The sequence below is a fragment of the Schistocerca serialis genome, chromosome 5 (assembly GCF_023864345.2).
Source record: "Schistocerca serialis cubense isolate TAMUIC-IGC-003099 chromosome 5, iqSchSeri2.2, whole genome shotgun sequence".
In the NCBI taxonomy this organism is placed as follows: Eukaryota; Metazoa; Arthropoda; class Insecta; order Orthoptera; family Acrididae; genus Schistocerca; species Schistocerca serialis.
The window spans coordinates 680,795,500-680,815,363 of NC_064642.1; the positions used below are offsets into that span (position 1 = coordinate 680,795,500).

At 41.8% G+C, this 19,864-nt stretch overlaps 1 protein-coding gene across 2 annotated transcripts in view; it reads left to right on the forward strand.

Annotated features, from left to right (window-relative positions):
- The first annotated feature begins 784 nt into the window (after positions 1-784).
- Positions 785-19,864, forward strand: part of LOC126481188 (cytotoxic granule associated RNA binding protein TIA1) — a 984,901-nt gene continuing 965,821 nt past the window's right edge. For both annotated transcript variants that reach the window (XM_050104779.1, XM_050104776.1), the window contains exon 1: positions 785-869. The gene's annotated coding sequence lies outside the window, so the exon portion shown is untranslated. The remainder of the gene's footprint in view (positions 870-19,864) is intronic.

Consider the following 19,864-nt stretch of genomic DNA (forward strand, 5'->3'; position numbering starts at 1 on the left):
TCAAGCACAGGTTTAAAATAGTAAGCGTGCTCTACTACATATAAATTTGACCATATGTTGGCAAGAAATGACAAGTGTTTTTGTAGCCGTATAGCGTGTCTTACAGATTGAAGTAAGTGTAAAACAATGACTGAATAGTTCCGTGGTCGAGAGGAAAATTCTGGAGGGCATCGTTGAAACCTGTGAATCCAGAACAAGTTAATTCCAGGAAAAGAGATGATATTTAATGCTATTCTTTATGTCAGACACTCACCATAATTAACGCTTCCCCAATAGTTGTTCGCTCGGCTATTTTTTTTTTTTTCAGCTATTCCACAGTTTCGCTTCTTAAAACTGCTAATTACTTTTCCATTTGTACGATCAGAACTGTTCACATCAATCGAGAAACAAATTTATCCACGCCATAACTAATACACTTCCACCGGCAAGCCGGAGTGCGAGTTTTATCTGGTTTTCCAAGCTCGTATAAGAAACTACTGGAATGGTTCGCCACTATCGCCTCATGCAATAGTTAAAATACGATAATAAACAGAAAAAATATGTATACAGTTGGCAGACACATGGCACTTTAATTGGCGACTGTCATCTGGTATCGGGTCACAAAGTTAAAATAAATTTCTCAGATCGAGGAAAGCACCACACGACGGAATAAACGTTAGGAGAGAGGAGGCAGTTAAACCACAGTTATTTCCATTACGAGAGACATTTATTTGCTAAGTAAATTTAATCTGTTGAGAAAATTTTCAGTGACTGATTTTTGTGTTTTCTTCTTTGTTTGCAGAGCACTACCACATATTCGTCGGCGACCTGAGTCCAGAAATAGAGACACAGACGCTTAGAGAAGCCTTCGCCCCTTTCGGTGAAATTTCGTAAGTACCGCCATGGCGCGCAGCTGCTATTTTGAAATGCTGGTTTAATTTGAATAATGTATCATTAGAGGTAATGCCAGTCTGCTCCCGTTACTACGTGTTGCGCATACTTAATTGAACGGTCGGAACAGGACCGCAGTACCAATCCGCGGGAAACACAGTGATGGCGCGGGGAGTGGAGGGGTGCGTTGGACGGTTGTGGAGGGGGGAGGGAGGGAGGGGGGATGGAGGTGCTGATGCGCATGCGCGCGCTGATTGCGCTACCAACCGCCTGAGCTGTTTAGTAATTAATTGCCACACTCGCGTTGGCAGTTTCTGGGCTCCCGCGGAACACAGTGGCGGAAGATCTGTAATCCCCGTTCTCTTTTGAACTTCTTTCCGTTCAATTAGCCGCCTGGCACAGCCGGCGGGCTCTCCATTTAGCCGCTCGGAGCCACTTGATTTGCTGATAGAGCGACCTATTTATGCGGTCTGAGCCGCTACGCGCCACGTCATCAAGTGTGAATGGCCAGCGCGCGACGGATGTGCGTCACGGGCCCGTTCGTCCTTTTGATTGGACACGGTGCTGACAGGGACATCCCGCAGATTTTGGAGACGGATTTAACGCGTCAGACGCAGCGGCGTGTCGATACTCGGAAACAGTTAATCGAATCACGGGGCTGAGAACCTGAAACGCCTCTTTAGCTCGCCCGATAAGACTCTCCCGGTGTAATTATTTGATGATTTGCTAATGAAGAGGCGCGACTCACTCTGTCAGGATTCGTTAGGCTTTCCCCTAAAGAGAAGCCTATTTTATTTCAAGAAAATGATTTATAAGGTTTGGTAGTATAACGTCTTGAAGGAACAGATATTGCGACTTATTTCTGCCGCGGGTAGTAAAATTAGTTTTCGGCAGTTAGTAAAGCACAGCTTGGAGACGCTACTAGAAAATAATTTTGTACCACTGTCAGCGTGAAGCGATTGCTTGGATCGCCTATTGCAAAGGTTCTCAACCTTTCCCAGCCCAAGGCCAAATTTTAGAAAAAAACCACTCATGACTCCAACCTCTTTTGTTTCAAGGAAAGGAAGTCATACACAGTCCCTATCCATAAATGAACAACAAGAAGTTTTGCAACTAGCATTGACCACAACACCTTTTTCGAATAATTATTCGTTGGCCTAAGTTTTAATCCAAGAATATCGTATTACAGAAATTTGGAAAGGTCTGGAGAGGTGTAATGGAACATTAAATTGTGAAGTTGTGAACTGCACGTGTACTACTCGTTTACAGCGCACTTGCTCCACAGAGTGGGGTGCATCGTCAGGTGTACGAAGGAAAGACAGCAGCATAACAAAAGGCATCTTATACACGCTAAGGATTCTGTTGTGTACTGTTAATAAAAATGCTGTAAGTGTTAAAGCTACACTTACAAGCAGACTAATCTTGGTTGGAAGTAATTTTAAACGCTTTTTTTTCTTTCCTTTACACGCAGATGCCTCACTGTCCCTTCGTAATTCTTCTTTGTAGGTCGGGAATAGTTAGCTGGGTTCAACAGCGAAAGTCTGTGTGATCGTGTAGATCGCGACTAATGTCTCTAGAATAATATTCAAAGGCCTTAAGACAAAAGCAAGCGATCTTATTTATTTGTTAACTGAAATAAGGAACATACAGGGTGGACAAAATATAACTTCTCTGGAAAATATTTCACGCACTTTAAGGTAGGCAATCCAGCTTACATTTTCCACCTCAGTTGCAGATGGCGTAGTGTGGGTTGTATATCTTAAGGCGCATATGTATTTTCCGCACTTTCCGCACCCTAAGTATGTCGATATGGTAAAATCAACGCCACGCAGTGGTCAGTAAAGTTAGAGTACTCGTATATCGTGAAATAAATAGATAATTTCAACACCAGAGAGTACATAATCTTGTGCGCTAGCCAATCTAGTGATTCGGAATGAAATTTTCACTCTGCAGCGGAGTGTGCACTGGCAGATTAAAACTGTGTGCCGGACCGAGACTCCAACTCGGGACCTTTGCCTTTCGCGGGCAAGTGCTCTACCACTTGAGCTACCCAAGCACGACTCCCGACCCGTCCTCACAGCTTTAATTCCGCCAGTACTTCGTCTCCTACCTTCCAAACTTCACTAAAGCAAGTCTACATACCTGCATACCTGCAGCTCAGTTGGTAGAGCATTTGCCCGCGAAAGACAAAAGTCCCGAGTTCGAGTCTCGGACCGGCACACAGTTTTAATCTGCCAGGAAGTTTCATAGTGATTTATTTGCTGCTGTTGTTCTTTGCTAGATTTCCGACGTCCAACTACGTATTTCAAAATTTTATTCTGGAGCGAACAACAAAGAATAACCTGCCTGCCTCGTATAGGGAAAGGCAATTTAAAGTGCTTTTGATGTTTTGAGTTTTAATTTCATCGTTGGAATATCTGTTTTTAGTGATTTGGTAATTATTTGTGGTCCATGGTCAGTCAATTCAGAGATGATCTGGCATATTACTTTAAATAGTTACGACGTAAGATACAAGCTTCCCATAGACTACAGAAAACAGAGCGCTTGGTACAGAGCTCCAGATTTCCGGCAAGGAAATCTTCAGCGACAGTTTACTTGCATTATTGTAGGGACTGCTATTATTTATTGGCTCATAAAGTAGCTATTATTATGGAGATTATACTGGCTACTACATTAAACGGTAATTACTCAGAGTAACATTATTTACAAGTAGGGTATTCTAAAATTCATGTGCCAATTTTATGAATGCGATTTCTGATTATAAGAACGAGCAGCGCAGCTGTTGTACCTAGCATCACTGTGATTTCTTGAAATTCATTAATGATCAGATCTACAAATTTACTCTTAGACCGCTTTCGACTTGCAAAATATTCCCGGTTCGTTTGATAACGACTTAGACATTCACATCATCGAGCACCGAGTTACAGTGCCTCATGACTACAAGTATAAGTTTCTCTATTGACCGCATAGGGCGGATTTTCGTCATAAATTAGCTATCTCCGCCAGTATTTGTCATGTTAATCTGGTTCATCTGATTCTTTTTTCTTGAATAGTAATGCAAATATGAAACGTCAGTGTGAGTAAATATTCAGCTGTTAAACTTGCCGTTAAAGTCGTACGGAAGTTTCTACGGTCTGTAGTAGCTTAGACAGAGTCTTCAGCTGACTGAAACACTCCCGTACTGCGTGTGCAAGTGTCTTGACTATCTGGTGTGGGTAACCTGCCATTTTTCAGAGATGCACATCGATAGCAATGAGTGTAGGAGCGTTCTTCAGAAAGTAACGCCTCCCGTTTCATAAAATTTTTAATAATGAACACAACACAGTGGAATTAGTACATAACTTAGCATGGACTGTCCTCTACATAACGCTACCATTCAACACAGTCATCATGCATTCCTACACATTTCCGCCATAGTCTGATCCAGGCGTCAAAACCAGTTTGGGAAAATTCAGGGTTTGGATTCTTGACATACGATTTTAAAGCTCCTTTAATCTCATCCATGAAGATAGTGTGCACTGGAACGCTGTAATGGACTTGAGCAATCTGCAGCGTTGGATGAAGAACTATGGTATCGGAAAAAACGGATATTGCGTATAAAGCGAACAGCGTCGACCGTCAACATGTCACAGACGTCAGTCGAGGACATGCAGATGAAGTGATTCGAGAAGACAGATGCGGTTGAGTGCGTAATCAATAGCCAAACCAATGTAACCACTCTTAAGAAACTTATGGAGGCAATAATGCACGCCCCCACACTTCATTTCTCAAACCCCAAGCAACTGCAAAATTGTCTGGTCATTGGTGCCCCATGCAACCTACAGTCCCGATTTGGCTCCGTCTGACTTATTCCTGCTTGGCTCATGATACACAGCATACAGATTCAATGACTTGGATAACGTTAAAACAGCTTTAAATTCATGGGACACGTAGCGAAACCCTAGATTTTTCCAAACTAATGTTAATGCCTCAGTTCAAGGATGGTGTGCAAATGCATAGTGACTTGTTGAACGGTTGTCTTGTGTAGAGGATAATTTCGCTTTTCTATGTTCTTTATTAAATTTTTTTATGATTCAGGAGACATTACTTTCTGATCTACGCTTGTAATTCTGTACAGACATCAAATCACGATTTTCAACGTGGAACAGAAGCATCGCATTCTCATACAAAAATCTGTATTACTACTGCTAGCTCCGACTGTCGCAACTCTCCAACAGACATTAGAAGCATTTCAGTCACTGTATGTACGTGGACATAAATATGATTCTCCATCCCATTGTAGATGACGTTTAAACACCCTCTGCACAACAGAATTCAATACATGCAATTTAAACATTATTCACGAGATTTTTTTACACATTGGGTCCTTCGGGAAATATTTAAAATCTGTATATTAAGTTCTGTTGTACAGTGCTTGTGTTTGATGTGTTGTCGAGTGTGTTGGAAGGACATCTACATTTCCAGATAGACGCTATAATAGACAAAAAGTGTCTGATGGCGAGTAGGAACAATCTAAACTGGAAGCAAGAATGAAGGTCTCGATTGGAACTGACGGTGATACAAGATCATTTCCGATACTAAAGTATAGTGCCATCTTTTTCTTCGCAAGTGAAAAGTAACATAGTTGTGTAGATATCGTATTCTAGATAATATCATATAAAGTATCTTCCATATATAAAATGCTCTTAATCGCTTTCTACCCCACTACACTTTTCTTTTAAGAGGTTATCCAAGCTAATATTGCTTCTTTGTATCAGCGACAAAATTTACTAATGTGTTTCTTTGGCAAAATATTGTAAACCACATTTCTGTCGCTCTTCAGACACAATACGACAGCTCCTCTTATGTCACAACGTTTCATCCCGAAGATCTCCTAAATGAAAAACGTATTAAGCTGAGTAAAGTAACGTGTTCATCAGTTCTTCTGCTTCTGCTTGGTTGGGAATTTTTTTTGGAATGAAGTCAGAAACGGATACTGTTCTACGTTAACAGTTAGTGTTTTCCTTCATAAGCAAACTAAAGTCGTTGTTTCTCATACATTCCGGGTACTTGTGTAATATTTGGTCATTATAGTAACTTCATTCTCGTTACTATTTTTTATTTAATTCCTGTTGCACTGCTAGAAAGGAATTTGACAATCCCCCACGATTTCATTATTTCAGACCGATTGCAAACATCTTTCGTAGCTGCCACTGCAAGAAGAATATGACCATGAACAGCTGTATACAGCACGTAACATCTATCAGTGGCGATGTATATTTAGGTCTCCAGAAGATGAGAAAAAATGATGATTTTGTTTCTCGTTATTCATTGTAAACGATACATGGAACAAAGACTGGAGTTGAGCACTTAATTTATTTTGAGCGCTTTAGTTCCAACTGCGTCAACCAGAATAGTCTAGCTCTCTGGAGTTAAGTACATAATTTACTTTGACGCGCTTTATTCCGTCTGCATAGCTCTAGCTTTAGACCCTTAAAACAACAAACCAACCTAGCTCTAGCATATTCACTTACACGGTGTTCCACAGAGACAAATCTTTCGCAGAAGCAGTCTGATGCAATAAAATTTGTAATGAGTTTCCTTCAATATCAATACACCGTAACATTTCCACTCTTCTTGTCAAAGACCTGTCACAATAACTGTCTTCATAAGGCGCTCTAAGTTTTCAGATAAATTGGTTCAACGTGTTTATTCACGCAGCGTAAAACTTCATCATAAATTCGTCCATTCGTTCTTGGTATCGGAAATTATTAAAATGCCGATTCACTAAACAAAATGCAAGCATTGGCACAGAACAGAATGTATCATGGATTCAGTATACCGTTTCACATTAACAATAAAGCTATAATACAATGAATATTGTAGTTTCACTACAACCACTGATATTTAAACCTTTGATGTTGTCCGACTCTTAATGGTAAAATTTACTAACCGTCGTAATATAGTTTCTTCCGTGTGAATTACCATTATCCGTGTAGCTTGAATTTCTTACATTATTTCAGCGAAAAAGGTAGAATTACAGTACTATATATGAATGTACATTTTTGTGCTAACCAATTTCTTCTGACAGACTTCAACGTTTTGACAGAGTTCTTAACCACCAAGTGTTTTGGCTGGCACTCGAATATTACCATATTGGCGTAGCATGATCGATACAATTCTCTCTATACATTAACCCAGATATTAACGCTCAAAAGACGTGCATGATGCGGTTTTTACGCAGCACTTCTACTATGAACACCTCAACGTTTTTTTTCTTTTTTTTCCATTTTGTCACGTGTTCTCTTACTGGCTGGTTTCTCACGTTATTATTCCTGCCTGCAGTGTGGGAGGGACTTTTGTACTAGGAATTTTGTGACATACCTTAATACTTGCAAAATCTCTTAAACATCTCATTTACAAGATGATTCATTAGATACGAAGACATTTTGTGCTTGTTCAGTGGAAGATTTTAATCATTATCTAATGGTTAAAAAGCTGATAAATAAAAGGGGAGTACTTGCTGCCGCGAATCCCGCTTAAATGCTTTACTTAAGCATAATTTCACTGACCTCCACCGTATAGCTCCTGTCTCCTGTATGCAAAACTTTCCAAAAACATTCATCTTCGCCAGATCTAAAGTCAACAAGGTGTTAAGTTAAAACGGCTGCAAAAGTAGAAGGCTTGATACAGAAAAAACCAGGTCTGAATTGATTGGAAATTGCCGAATTCTGATTTACAAGATCGAAAAATATTTTCACATACCAAAATATTTTATGTTAATTAAAAATGCGACTAGTATTTGTCATGGCTCTAGGTAACTAAGTTTCAGAGACGTTATCTCAACTCACATATAATAAGTTTCCGATGTGTATTGCTCAGTAGAAGTGTACGATAAGAAGTTCATGGTTGATGCCGAAGAGTTCTATCAACCGCCGTTTCCAAATTTGCTACTATCGATTATTGAAAATACCCAAGTAAGAAATTAGAGTTTAAGGTAACGTAATATGGAAGCTTTTCCCGTTGAAGTACATACATAACGACGCCAATTTCACATATGTGCATGAAATAATGTGAATTTACCTTACATACAGATTTATGTTCAGATTGATATTTTATTCATTGTGCATCTAACAAAGATAAATTTCAACCGCATCTAAAACTGCGTGAATACGCATTGCAGAACACTTGGACATAGCACCGGGAATAATTGTGACCCTATAATTTATCTTTAAAAGTGCATTCCATTACCATTACTCCACAGAGTACCTCTTATAAATCTACTTGACTAAACTATCACTGAATCCAAGCCTAACTACGCCGTAAATATCACAGTTACACTAGCACTCACAATCAACGTAAATCGGATATAGTTTTTGCAGATATTTAAAAATGACAACAAATTAGTTAGTCTGAAGTAACCCACAACAGCTACCTCGCGTACGACTTCACGGGAATATGTTACATATGTCTGTATGTTATATCTGTTAAAATACGTTAGACGTATTGTTTCTCCCACATACATATTCTTTGTACTCATACATAATTTTAAACAAAAATTGTAAACACAATGATGTGCTGGTTTATTTTCTTCCTCACGGTCGGCTGTAAAAAAAAACACAGTAAAGTATTCTTTGGATAATTACTTTATGATTAAAGTTCTGCTCCAGAATATGAATTGTCCGACATTTAATAATCCTACAAGTCCACAGATTAAAGCTATATTAAATACTGCCATTATAGCTATTATCCTCACAGATCCAGCCTCTCACCCCCCGTGTACCATTGTTTTATTCACTCATTTCAACTGACTTCATTTTCCATCCAAGGTTTCGTTTGCAGCATCAAGGAACGAGACTCGAAGATCAGAGACACTGAGGAACAGGAGATGGAGAGAGGGGGTGGGGAGGAAATTGACATAGATGGGGGGGGGGGGGGAGGACAGGGAGAGGGGTAAGGAAGCGATGGACAGAGAGAAAGAGGGAGAGAGAAGATGGAGGGAGAGAGGAGGAGGGGAAATGGAGTGAGTGGGGAGCGAAAAAGTGATCGACAGGGAGATGGGGCAGGTGGAGGAGATGTACAAACAGATGGAAGAGGAGGATATTAGCGCGGATATGCAATTCCAATACATTTTTAGCAATTGTGAAGCATTGCCGTGTTCACGAGTATTGTATATTTCCTGTCTTTCCCTATAGTTTACACCTATTTTTTTAAGAATTTCTGGTATTTTGCTCCATTTTACATTTGAAACTCTTTTTCTTGGTCCTCTATCGCTATGAAAGTTCTCGGTCGCACTCTGCAGGGCAATGAGCACGCCCCTGCAGCGTTTTCGATGGTAAGTGTTTGATCGCCCTCCATACAGTCCGGACTTCGCTCCCTCTGATTTTCACCTCTGCTGACCTGAACCGCTGGCTATGAGTCAACCTTTGTGGCACTGACAACGAACTGTAGATCATCGTAGGCAATCGGCGAAAAGTGTAAGCGGCTGGGTTGCGCTGGGTTGTTTGGGGGAAGAGACCAAACTGCGAGGTCATCGGTCTCATCGGATTAGGGAAGGACGGGGAAGGAAGCCGGCCGTGCCCTTTCAAAGGAACCATCCGGGCATTTGCCTGGAGCGATTTAGGGAAATCACGGAGAACCTAAATCAGGACGGCCGGACGCGGGATTGAACCGTCGTCCTCCCGAATGCGAGTCCAGTGTGCTAACCACTGCGCCACCTCGCTCGGTGTAAGCGGCTGCCTTCTGTGACGAGGGTATTTGAAGGTTGGTACAACGCTACAACAAATGTCTCAAACGGAGCGGCGACTGTGCAGAGACGTTGCTGGAAGGTGTGGCTAACTACTGCAAATAAAACAACTTTTGATTTTCACTGTGGTTTGCATTTCGCTACCGATTGGATCTTACTTTCGGGATACGCCTCGTAAGTGAAATGCACATAAATAAACTGTTTAGAGTTTCTTATATTAATAACAGAAGATTGTCATTTTGGCGCGCAACTTCCCAATGCAGCAGCCAATCGAGGAGGAGGAGGACCACACGATACCCGTACCGAACAAACCATCTGCCATCGATACCTCACACCACAATTCGTCATCTTCCCACTGGTGCCTTCTCTACTGCTCTAAGAGGAGCTTTTTGTAGATGAATATGATGGCTGCAAAGCCAGAAATATTGTAACGTCGCCTTAGAAAAATTAATGAATTACTGTGCTGATAAACCTCTACGTTATTTGAATTTCAAACAGCTGAGCCAAACTGAACGTACTCAGACATTACTCTTTTTACTTATTCTGATCAACACTAAACTGACACACAATATTTTTAGCGCAACGCAATCTGACTTTCAGATATTCCTACAAAAGAATGGCCCTGACTAACAATAACCTATACGTTTCGTGAATCACTTACCTCACAAAAATCTTCGTTACTCGAACTACTGCAATACAGCGAGCGCCACTACTGCCAGCTAAATAAAAGATTCTAACTTCTGAAGGCAGTAACTACTGATAGGCATAGTCAGCAAATGGAAGATTTTGATAGAGAACAAACGTATTTACCTTAATAATGTTCAAAAGTCATTATATTTCATGATATCCAGTATTACAAATTTACTGTTTCTGGCAGACACACGTCCAGATCGTCCGCTCTTAAAATTCTGCCAACTCTCTCCCCACATCCACCACTGCCGGCGGCTCACCTCCAACTGCGCAACGCTATGCGCTGTTCACATCCAACTGCCCAACACTACAATAGGGAATATTTCAACAATGCCAACCAGCCACAGACTGCATACAGCACAGTCAGTGATTTTCATACAGAGCGCTACGTGGTGTTACCAACATAAAAACCTAAACAGCCTACCATCAGACTTGAACAGTCGTTTACTGTCATTTGGGGCAGTTATTTTATAAGTTTCGGAGATATGAAGCCGTAGGTATTCCGTCACCTTGATCACAAGCTTTTGAGTCTTGACTCTTTCCCTGCGCCCATTTAGACGCGTCGCAGGAGAAGTGGGGCCGCGCTAACAGACAGCGCCTCGTGGCGCTGCGAGTTCTCCGCCACGGACGCCAGCCGCTGCTTCCGCGCCGCTCGGCGGCTCGCTAGCGCCGGCCAGATGGATGGTCCAGATCCCGGGTCCACTGTCAACATTTGTCCAGCTAATCCGCCGGACGTATAACGGCCACTCGTCACCTGGGTCCCAAGCCTGCCCGGGCCACCTTGCCTCGCCCGCGCCGCTGCTCCATCCTCTTCAAGCCGTCGCTGCCTCCGCCGGACCGTACGGCCATCGATCAGCTGATGCTGTTCTTTCCAATACCAGCGTCTGTCTGCAAACGGGGGAATTTCCGGGAGATACCGGACCGCCGGGAGCCTCACGGCACTCTTAAGCGGGCTCGCGCGCTCGTATTCTCCGTTGTTACTCCAAATTAACGCAGTTACCTGAGTATGCTCTGTCTTTAACACAGGTAGCTTAACCAGGATAAGAAAAAGTCACGTATAATACAACAAATATACTGACGAGATGACTGAATTTATCCGCAGAATTAGCGGGAAACGGAAAACGTGCACAGCACTAATTTGGAGAAGGTACAGGATAACAGAACGTGTGTTGACACATCACATGTTAACTCCCATGATATTAGGACGACAGAAAATTAATGTCGTTTCCGCGCATGTCAATATTCGTGTCAGTAACGGATCATTGTGTCCTTCAACGTCGTGCCAAAGACACTTTTAAGGTTAGAGTGACTTGCTTACTCGTAAATACTGATTTTTTTTTTCAATCTAATGTATAACGACCTGTCAAACACCGAAAAAGGTACATATCCGGCACTGTATGGTTTTCGAGTTTCACAAGGGTAGTAAGGCAGCATCTGCTACCACAACCATTTCCCTATTTTCTATTTTATTCAAGTGCATTAGACGTTAGTAAACGCCGAAGGTTGTTTTTTAAGTTCGAATAGGGTAATTTTGATCTTTCCGACACCTATGGATAAGGGGGTATAACAAAACGACAACTTTAGACAATAACATTGCAACACTAAAATGGCTCTGAGCACTATGGGACTTAACATCTGAGGTCATCACTGCCCTAGGACTTAGAACTACTTAAACCTAACTAACCTAAGGACATCACACACATCCATGCCCGAGGCAGGATTCGAACCTGCGACCGTAGCAGTCGCGCGGTTCCGGACTGAAGCGCCTAGAACCGCTCGATTGCAACACTACCATACTGTAGAAGACAAGGGAACCAATGTTCGAAACATCGTCTGCGAAAATATGTACGCGGGGACCCACAGTGTTGATACGTGTGATTTGCATGCGAAAGTGCGTCCGGTCCCACAGCCCCCCTTTTCTCGTAAATGAATTGTAGCCAGTCTTAGAGACGTTGCCCCAATTGGTTTCTACTCGGCCGGTCTCGAGCCCTAACGCTTGTGTAAACAAAGTGCATAATGACGTGGCAAGCGGGTAGGTTTAAATGCATGAGCATAGTGACAACCGCAAAATGTGGAAATTACTAAAACGATTTTTAGAGCCAGTCTATGGTTAACAATCATAACAAGATTGCCAGTCATTAATCATTAGTTCCCTAGCTCCGCAACAATCACAAAATGCTTCACACGATCTTATAACCCACGTCAGAGAGAACAAATATTTTTCCGATGCAACTTTAACAATTAATGCCGTCTTTACGTGGAGCTGCACTTCCCACACTAGTTCGTGTGTTATCACCTCTAAAACCACTGGTAGACTGCCTAGTGAGCCATCTTAACAGTTTGGAGCTTGCCCTTTCAGTGCCCTCTTGTGACTTTTCCATCCTTGCCATCAATAATCACTAATAGTAACTAAAATTTGTAAGTAGCATTACCTGATGAACTGAGTGATACTGAAATTGTTGTTAACAAGTTCACAGTGCCAGTAAAGTCATCAGTACGATTGGAGCTGCATATTAATATCTAAAGAGTAAATATAAATAATATGGGATTCGCTTCTTGGCACCAAGCGTGATAGGTGAATCCCCACTGTCTCTCTGCTTCAGTACGGTAGGGGTCTTGCTTGCTCGGCCGATCACATGCTATGTTACAACACGGCGCGTCGTTCGATGATTCCGCCCTGTGATCACACCTACTCGCTAGCCTCCCGTAACAAAAATCTTCCACGTAATGTGCATAAAAACATAGCAACAAAAATGTAATAAACATGGACAGTGATGTGGCATCGACATCATAACATGTTAAGGGCGGTAGTGGCGGTGTCAGACGATCGACGAACTGTTAAACACTCTTAACCAGCCTTGGTCGTCCATCCAAGTACTTTTGCACCTAATAAGTAAACTAACCGATCCACCACTTGCAACTTATTGGTTCAGCAGCAAACACTACAGAATCGTGTTTTGATCGCTTCATCAAAGAAGATGACTAATGGGTTCGCTATGACAATCAGGAACACAAAAGGCATTGGTTCTCTCAGAAATAATCACCACGAAGAACAGTTAAGCTAGGCTTACACTCAAAAAAGTATCTTTTTCTGTTTGGTGGAGTATTCGCGGAGTCATTCGTTTTGAAGTGCTGAAGCCTTGATAAAATGTGAATGCAGACATTTAGTGTGAACAATTGGGACGAGTAAATCAATTTTTATTCGTAAAGTACCCAAAGAATGTCAACAGAAAAAGTGTTAATCCGCAAAGTGATAATGCAAGATCACTCTTAGCAACAAGTAACTGGAAAAATTAATGAATTTGGGTGGGAGGTACTGCCTAACCGTTTAGACTCGCCCGATATTGCGCCATCAGACTTCCATTTATTCCGATCGCCACAACATGTTCTAAGTGTCTATTTGAAGATGGGTATGATGTACAATATGCAATCTCCAAATATTTTGCTCAAAAACCAATTGATTTTACCGGCAAAATTACAAAGAAACCGAATTAAATCAGGATCCTTAAATTCTGAGGAATGGGAACCTTAGTAGTTAATAAATAGCCTGAAACTACAATTGAAGAAGAAGAAGAAGAAAGTGGAAAGAATCTGATAATAGCTAAATTAAAGAAACGTTAATAACGCATGTATCTGAAACTACAATTGAAGAAGAAGAAGAAAGTGGAAAGAATCTGATAATAGCTAAATTAAAGAAACGTTAATAACGCATGTATGTTCCTACTCGCGTGTGTAAACTGTCTAAAAAGAATGAATGGTAGGCTCCATGGGGTTCCCAAGTCGTGCAGCGACCGTAAACCATAAAATTACCAAATATGCAGCAATCAGTCACAAAATCACGTTTTATTTATTCACTTTTGCAAATCAATTTCAACTGATTAACAGCCATCATCGGTGCTTTCAACCAATATGTGCCCTGAGTGGTAATACTGTCTTAAGCAGAGGTCCGCAAAAGTGAATAAATAAAGCATGGTTTTGCGACTGGTTGCTGCATATTTGATAATTTTGTCCAAAGAGATACTGTTCTTTGTTTATTACAGGGCGTGGTATCAATTAGAAGTTCCATTTCGTAGGCGATACGACTTTGTTGACTGATGGAGAAGTTACAGCTGGTCAAGCATGGTAAGCTCTTGCCATTGTTCGTATGGATTCTCTATCATGTTCTTTAGCTATTAGTTTGGAGAACTCTCTGCCTCGTTACTTATTAGCGTATAGGGCCTTTACAGTAACCCAGTTTTAAGTTGCAACGATAAAAGATATTTCTGGTAAATCCTTTGTTGATAGCCCAGTATTTGTTCGTACTCGTCGTACATATAAACTGTCTACAGATGATACTGTACCTGTGTTTATGGCTTGTCTCATATCATGATTTGGCACTTAACGATATGATGACAATCGTTATTCGACGTTCTCCTGCTTTGACATAGATTCCACGGGGTTATTGTGGATCACCTACTTTCAGGGGTAAATTTAGCACTCATCGAAGGGAAAACTAATTTTCTAGATTGTGCAGCGCCGCCCCTGCATCGGCGGAATTAGGGCACGGAGACGCGAGTAACAAAGTTTTCTGACTTGAATGCACAGATCAGACACATTTATCACCGATCCTGTAAACAGAAATACAGGCAGCTAATGGCGGCTCCGCTTTTGTTCTTGAACGGGGCTATTTATCTTGGCGATTCGCGTCAAACGCGCTCGCCGGACTACAATGGCGCCATCAGGAAATTGACTTCCCACGTTCAGACAACAATGGCGCGCGGGTGGCGCAGCCAATCGCACGCCGCCGGGCCACGCCGCTTTTCCAACTTTTCACGCTCGATTTTGCCGGAAAGCGCTTACCATCGTTCGATAATAATCGCTGTCACTCTCTCGAGTTCTTTGAAAGATACCGTAAGGAGGCCATAGAAAACCGCAGACCATTGTCGTACTTCCATTTTCTGGTGAATAGTGGGAAATAGCTGTTCATTGTATATTATAGATACTAACGATAACACAATCTGCTGTATTCATTGGCTTCATTTATATGCAACCGTGCTACGATATACGATCTTCACACCCAGGATACAACAAACATATCATTGCCATATTGTGTAGAATAGAATATACGTATTTCGAACATACACATATTCTTGAAAGTAAAGAACTACAAAAGACGTGAAACCATGAATCTTGGGACGCGCATTCACGAATCTCTCAATTTTAGATTACGGATGTTCAACATGTCCTCCACAAGCGTCACGAACAATATCACATCTATACCCGAATATCTCCAACACTCGGCTATCGCCACTAATCTTATGGCAGTCCGCATCCGATTCTTCGGTTCTTCTAGGTTCTGTGGTGGTATTTTTGTCGTGTTACTACACAACAGTTTTCCTTAACGAAACCTTACGGGAAGAAGTAACAGGCCTCCAAATCCGATGGCTATCTTTTACAGAAACTCGAAATTTAGCGCGGGCTTCAATGCGAGAGGGCTATAACAGTCTGCACAACGAAACTTTGTTGGGAAACCTGGCAGAAAAGCGAAAGAGATTATGGTTGTGCGTAAAGTACACTAGCGGCAAGATACAATCAGTGTCTCCTCAGCGTGATAGCAATGGAATTACTATCGATGACGACAGAGTTACTAAACACAGCCTTCCAAAATTTCTTCACCAAAGAAGACAAAGTAAATTTTCCAGAATTCTAATCAAGAACAGTTGCCAACATGAGTAACTTAGAAGTAGATATTCTCAGAGTACTGAACCAAATAAAATCGCCTAATAAAAGCAAGTCTTTCGGTCCAGATAGTGTATCAGTTAGTTTCCTTTCGGAGTATGCTGATGCATTAGGGCTCCATACTTAACCACCAAATACAATCGCTTGCTCGACGAAACATCCGTTCCCAGAAGATAGGAGATAGGAAAGTTGCAAACCTCATACCAATATTCAAAAAAGTTAATAGAGTAATTCACTAAATTACAGACCGTACCATTATCGTCGATGTGGTGTGCAGTGTCCAGTCAGGGAGTAATCGGTGGGATATCCCTTGATGATACGGTGACTACCGAACAATACGTGAAGTTTTGTCCAAAGCGAACCTGATTTCGACAAGATGTGGTTCATGGAAAACGGAGCTCGACCCTATCGTAGCGGGAAAGTGTTTGATGTCCCGGAAGAGCACTGGGGTGCCCATGGGACTCGGCGTCATATTCTCCGGATCTGAAAATATAAGACACATTTTTGAAAGGCTGAATTGAAGACAAGGCGTACAGCAATAGCCCCTAAACCATTGCTGAGCTGAAAACAGCCGTTCAGGAGGTCATCGACTGCATCGATGTTCCGAAACTTCAGCGGGTCATGCAGAATTTCCCTATTCGTCTGCGCTACTTCATAGCCAATGATGACAGCCATATCGAGCATGTCATAACTTTAAATCCGAATATTTGTAGTGACGATTACATATTGAATTAAATTTGCGCATGCCGTAGTTCATAACTAATTTACGTTTTTTTCATACAGTTTAATAATTGTCACCGTGTTGATGCAGATGTAGCCCGTAGAGGTCATCTGAGACGTGCTAAGTCGCCGGTTATTTCAGTCAAATATTCAAGCACTTGGCGACTTCAGTGAGAGGGTGCCCGGCTACCTGAAAAATAGATTGTCTTCGTTCAGTCTAGAAAATCAAAAGTTTTGCCGCGTGTGATTAGCCGAGCGGTCTGAGGCGCTGCAGTCATGGACTGTGCGGCTGGTCCCGGCGGAGGTTCGAGTCCTCCCTCGGGCATGGGTGTGTGTCTTTGTCCTTGGGATAATTTAGGTTAAGTAGTGTTTAAGCTTAGGGACTGATGACCTTAGCAGTTAAGTCCCATAAGATTTCACACACATTTGAACATTTTTTTTTTTTTTTAAATAAAAGTTTTGTTACATGGCAAGCTACTGCTGACCGTTAACAGCGTTTCCATCAAATAAGAATCGGCTATAAACAGATGACTGCGACATAGCACAGAGCACATTGGCCTTGGGTGAATATTGTTCACCTTCACTGTGTGCATGTGTGTTCTATAGGCCCCAAAATCGAACACTGTTTTCCTTTATTATTCCACTAAGGTGGAGAGTCGCTTAATTACTGACCATGATGCGTTGTGCGAAACTGACATCAATATGAAAAGCATTGTGCAGCTCGTCAGAAAATGCCACACGTTTGCGTTTGTCGTCATGACGTAGAGCCAATAACAGCTGTAACCTGTGTGGCTCCATTACCAATCGATGTCTAGAGACAAACCAAATTGTTGTCCAACGCAGCTATAGCTCCCGACTGGCATGACGAGTTCATTTTGTAGGACTACCGTTCAAAGCGATTTGAATTCGTGCTACATTTTCATCGAAAACACGAAGGTGGCCAGGACTCTTTCCTTTACAAATACATTGTATGCCTACAAACTGTCGACACCATCTGTTAATGATCCATCCATTCGGAGAATCAGTTTAATACCTCAACGTGAATCATCTTCGCACTCTAATCGCGGAATTACACTTCGCAGACTCTAGACCACAAAGGGATTTGTGCTGCGGAGTACCTAGGTAATCAATCAGACTGAAGACAACGGACATTTTGCGGTGACGAATCTAAGGTAGACAATGTATTCGTTCCTCCATTAGCCGAGTCGTGGCGCAGCGATCGATAGTTTAGACACCAAAATACTTAGGAATACGTATATTCTTCCTGAAACACACTGTGTGTGCGTGTGTGTGTATGTGTGTGTGTCTGTATGAATGGATGTACAGAGGTTTATTCAGTAGCGTATAATAACGCTATGTACATCCAAAGTATGTAATGTAGCATTCGTACTCGACTGATAGGATTACTGAATTCCGCCAGGTCTGCCTGTTATGCAAACGGCAGTTTTTTTTAATACAAATCAAAACATGTTTCAGCATCTTTGTGCCGTAATCAGTGGACACAAAGGTGTTTTAACCACGTATGGATTTATATAAAATACGGCTGTGTGCAAAACAGCCGAACCTGAAACCATTTAACTCTGTCTGCAAACACAGCTACTGCAAGAACTTCAAAACCAAATGATGAATCGACTAACAGGACTAACATTTCTCGTATTCTATCGGTAAATGACAAAGCAGTTTAGTTTTCACTATCATGCCGCCCATTTAGGAGCAAATTAACGCAACCCAGTATTCCTTCTCAGAAGTTTCGTAGGATCTGTGCTGAAACGAACCCTTCTTGAATATGACGTGTTGACAAAATAAATCCATTACTGTAAGATTACACAACCGCAAAATGATCAGTCCAAGCAGTCGCATCCATAAAACTTCTAAGAGTACGCGTACGGAGCAATTTTAAGTGGAACTACAACATAAAATTGATCGCAGATAATGTAAATGGGACACTGAGATTCATTGGAAGAATCTGAAGGAAGTTTAGCCCATTGAGAAAGACTGTAGGTTAGAAAACCCTCCTTTTACCAATATTTGAATACTGCTCGTCAGTCTGGGATTCGTACCAGGTAGGACTGACAAAGCAAGCAGAGGAGGTCCAAAGAAGAGCAGCGCGTTTCGATACAGGTTCATTTAGTAACCGTAAAACAAAAATTGTGATACATGGTCACTTCTACAAATTGTCGTGAAACTTAGTTATTGATTCTCTCCGTTGTCCAGACAACCAGGGATACTGTGGAGTTGCTGACTTGATATTTACAGATCCCATATACTGTGTGAGAACTCTTGTTAATAACTGGTTCACATACTAGAGTTTGTAAAATGGAAAGAGGTAATGCTGTTATCTACATGTGCATTATCGCTTGCGTTTAACGGAATGGTCAGATTTTAAGTACATTTGTAGCTTCTTGTACTGGCTAGTTTTTAGTATTCTGCGTATACGTTGCACTCGTATCACGCGATTCAAATGCCATCCCGTTACTGCAGCAGCCCGTTCGAATGCGAGATTAGTTTTCGAGTCGTAGTTTGAACGTATGTGATCGTTCCATTTAATATTCCCAAATATTGTTGACCGAGCGAGGTGGCGCAATGGTTACCACAATAGACTCGCATTCGGAAGGATAACTGTTCAAACCCAAGTCCGGTCATCCTGATTTAGGTTTACACGACTTCCCTAAATCGCTAAAACGAAATTCTGGGGTGGTTCCTTTGAAAGGGGACGGCCGACTTCCTTGCTCATCCTTTCCTAACCCGATGGGACCGATGACCTTGCTCCTTGGGCCCGCCTCCCCCGCCCTCCAAATCAACCAACCAACTAAAAATTCTTGAACCAGGTGTGTGTATCTGTGGAGTGATTACCGTTATCAGTCACCGATATTGTGATCATAGGACTGATTCCGTAACCACACAGTAGTAATCCATCACATTGCACTCTGCGTATCGTACACTACTGGCCATTAAAACTGCTACACCACGAAGATGAAGCGCTATAGATGCGAAATTTAAGCGACAGGAAGAAGATGCTGTGATATGCAAATGATTAGCTTTTCAGAGCATTCACACAACGTTGGCGCCGGTGGCGACACCTTCAACGTGCTGCCATGAGGAAAGAATCCAACCCATTTCTCATACACAAACAGCAGTTGA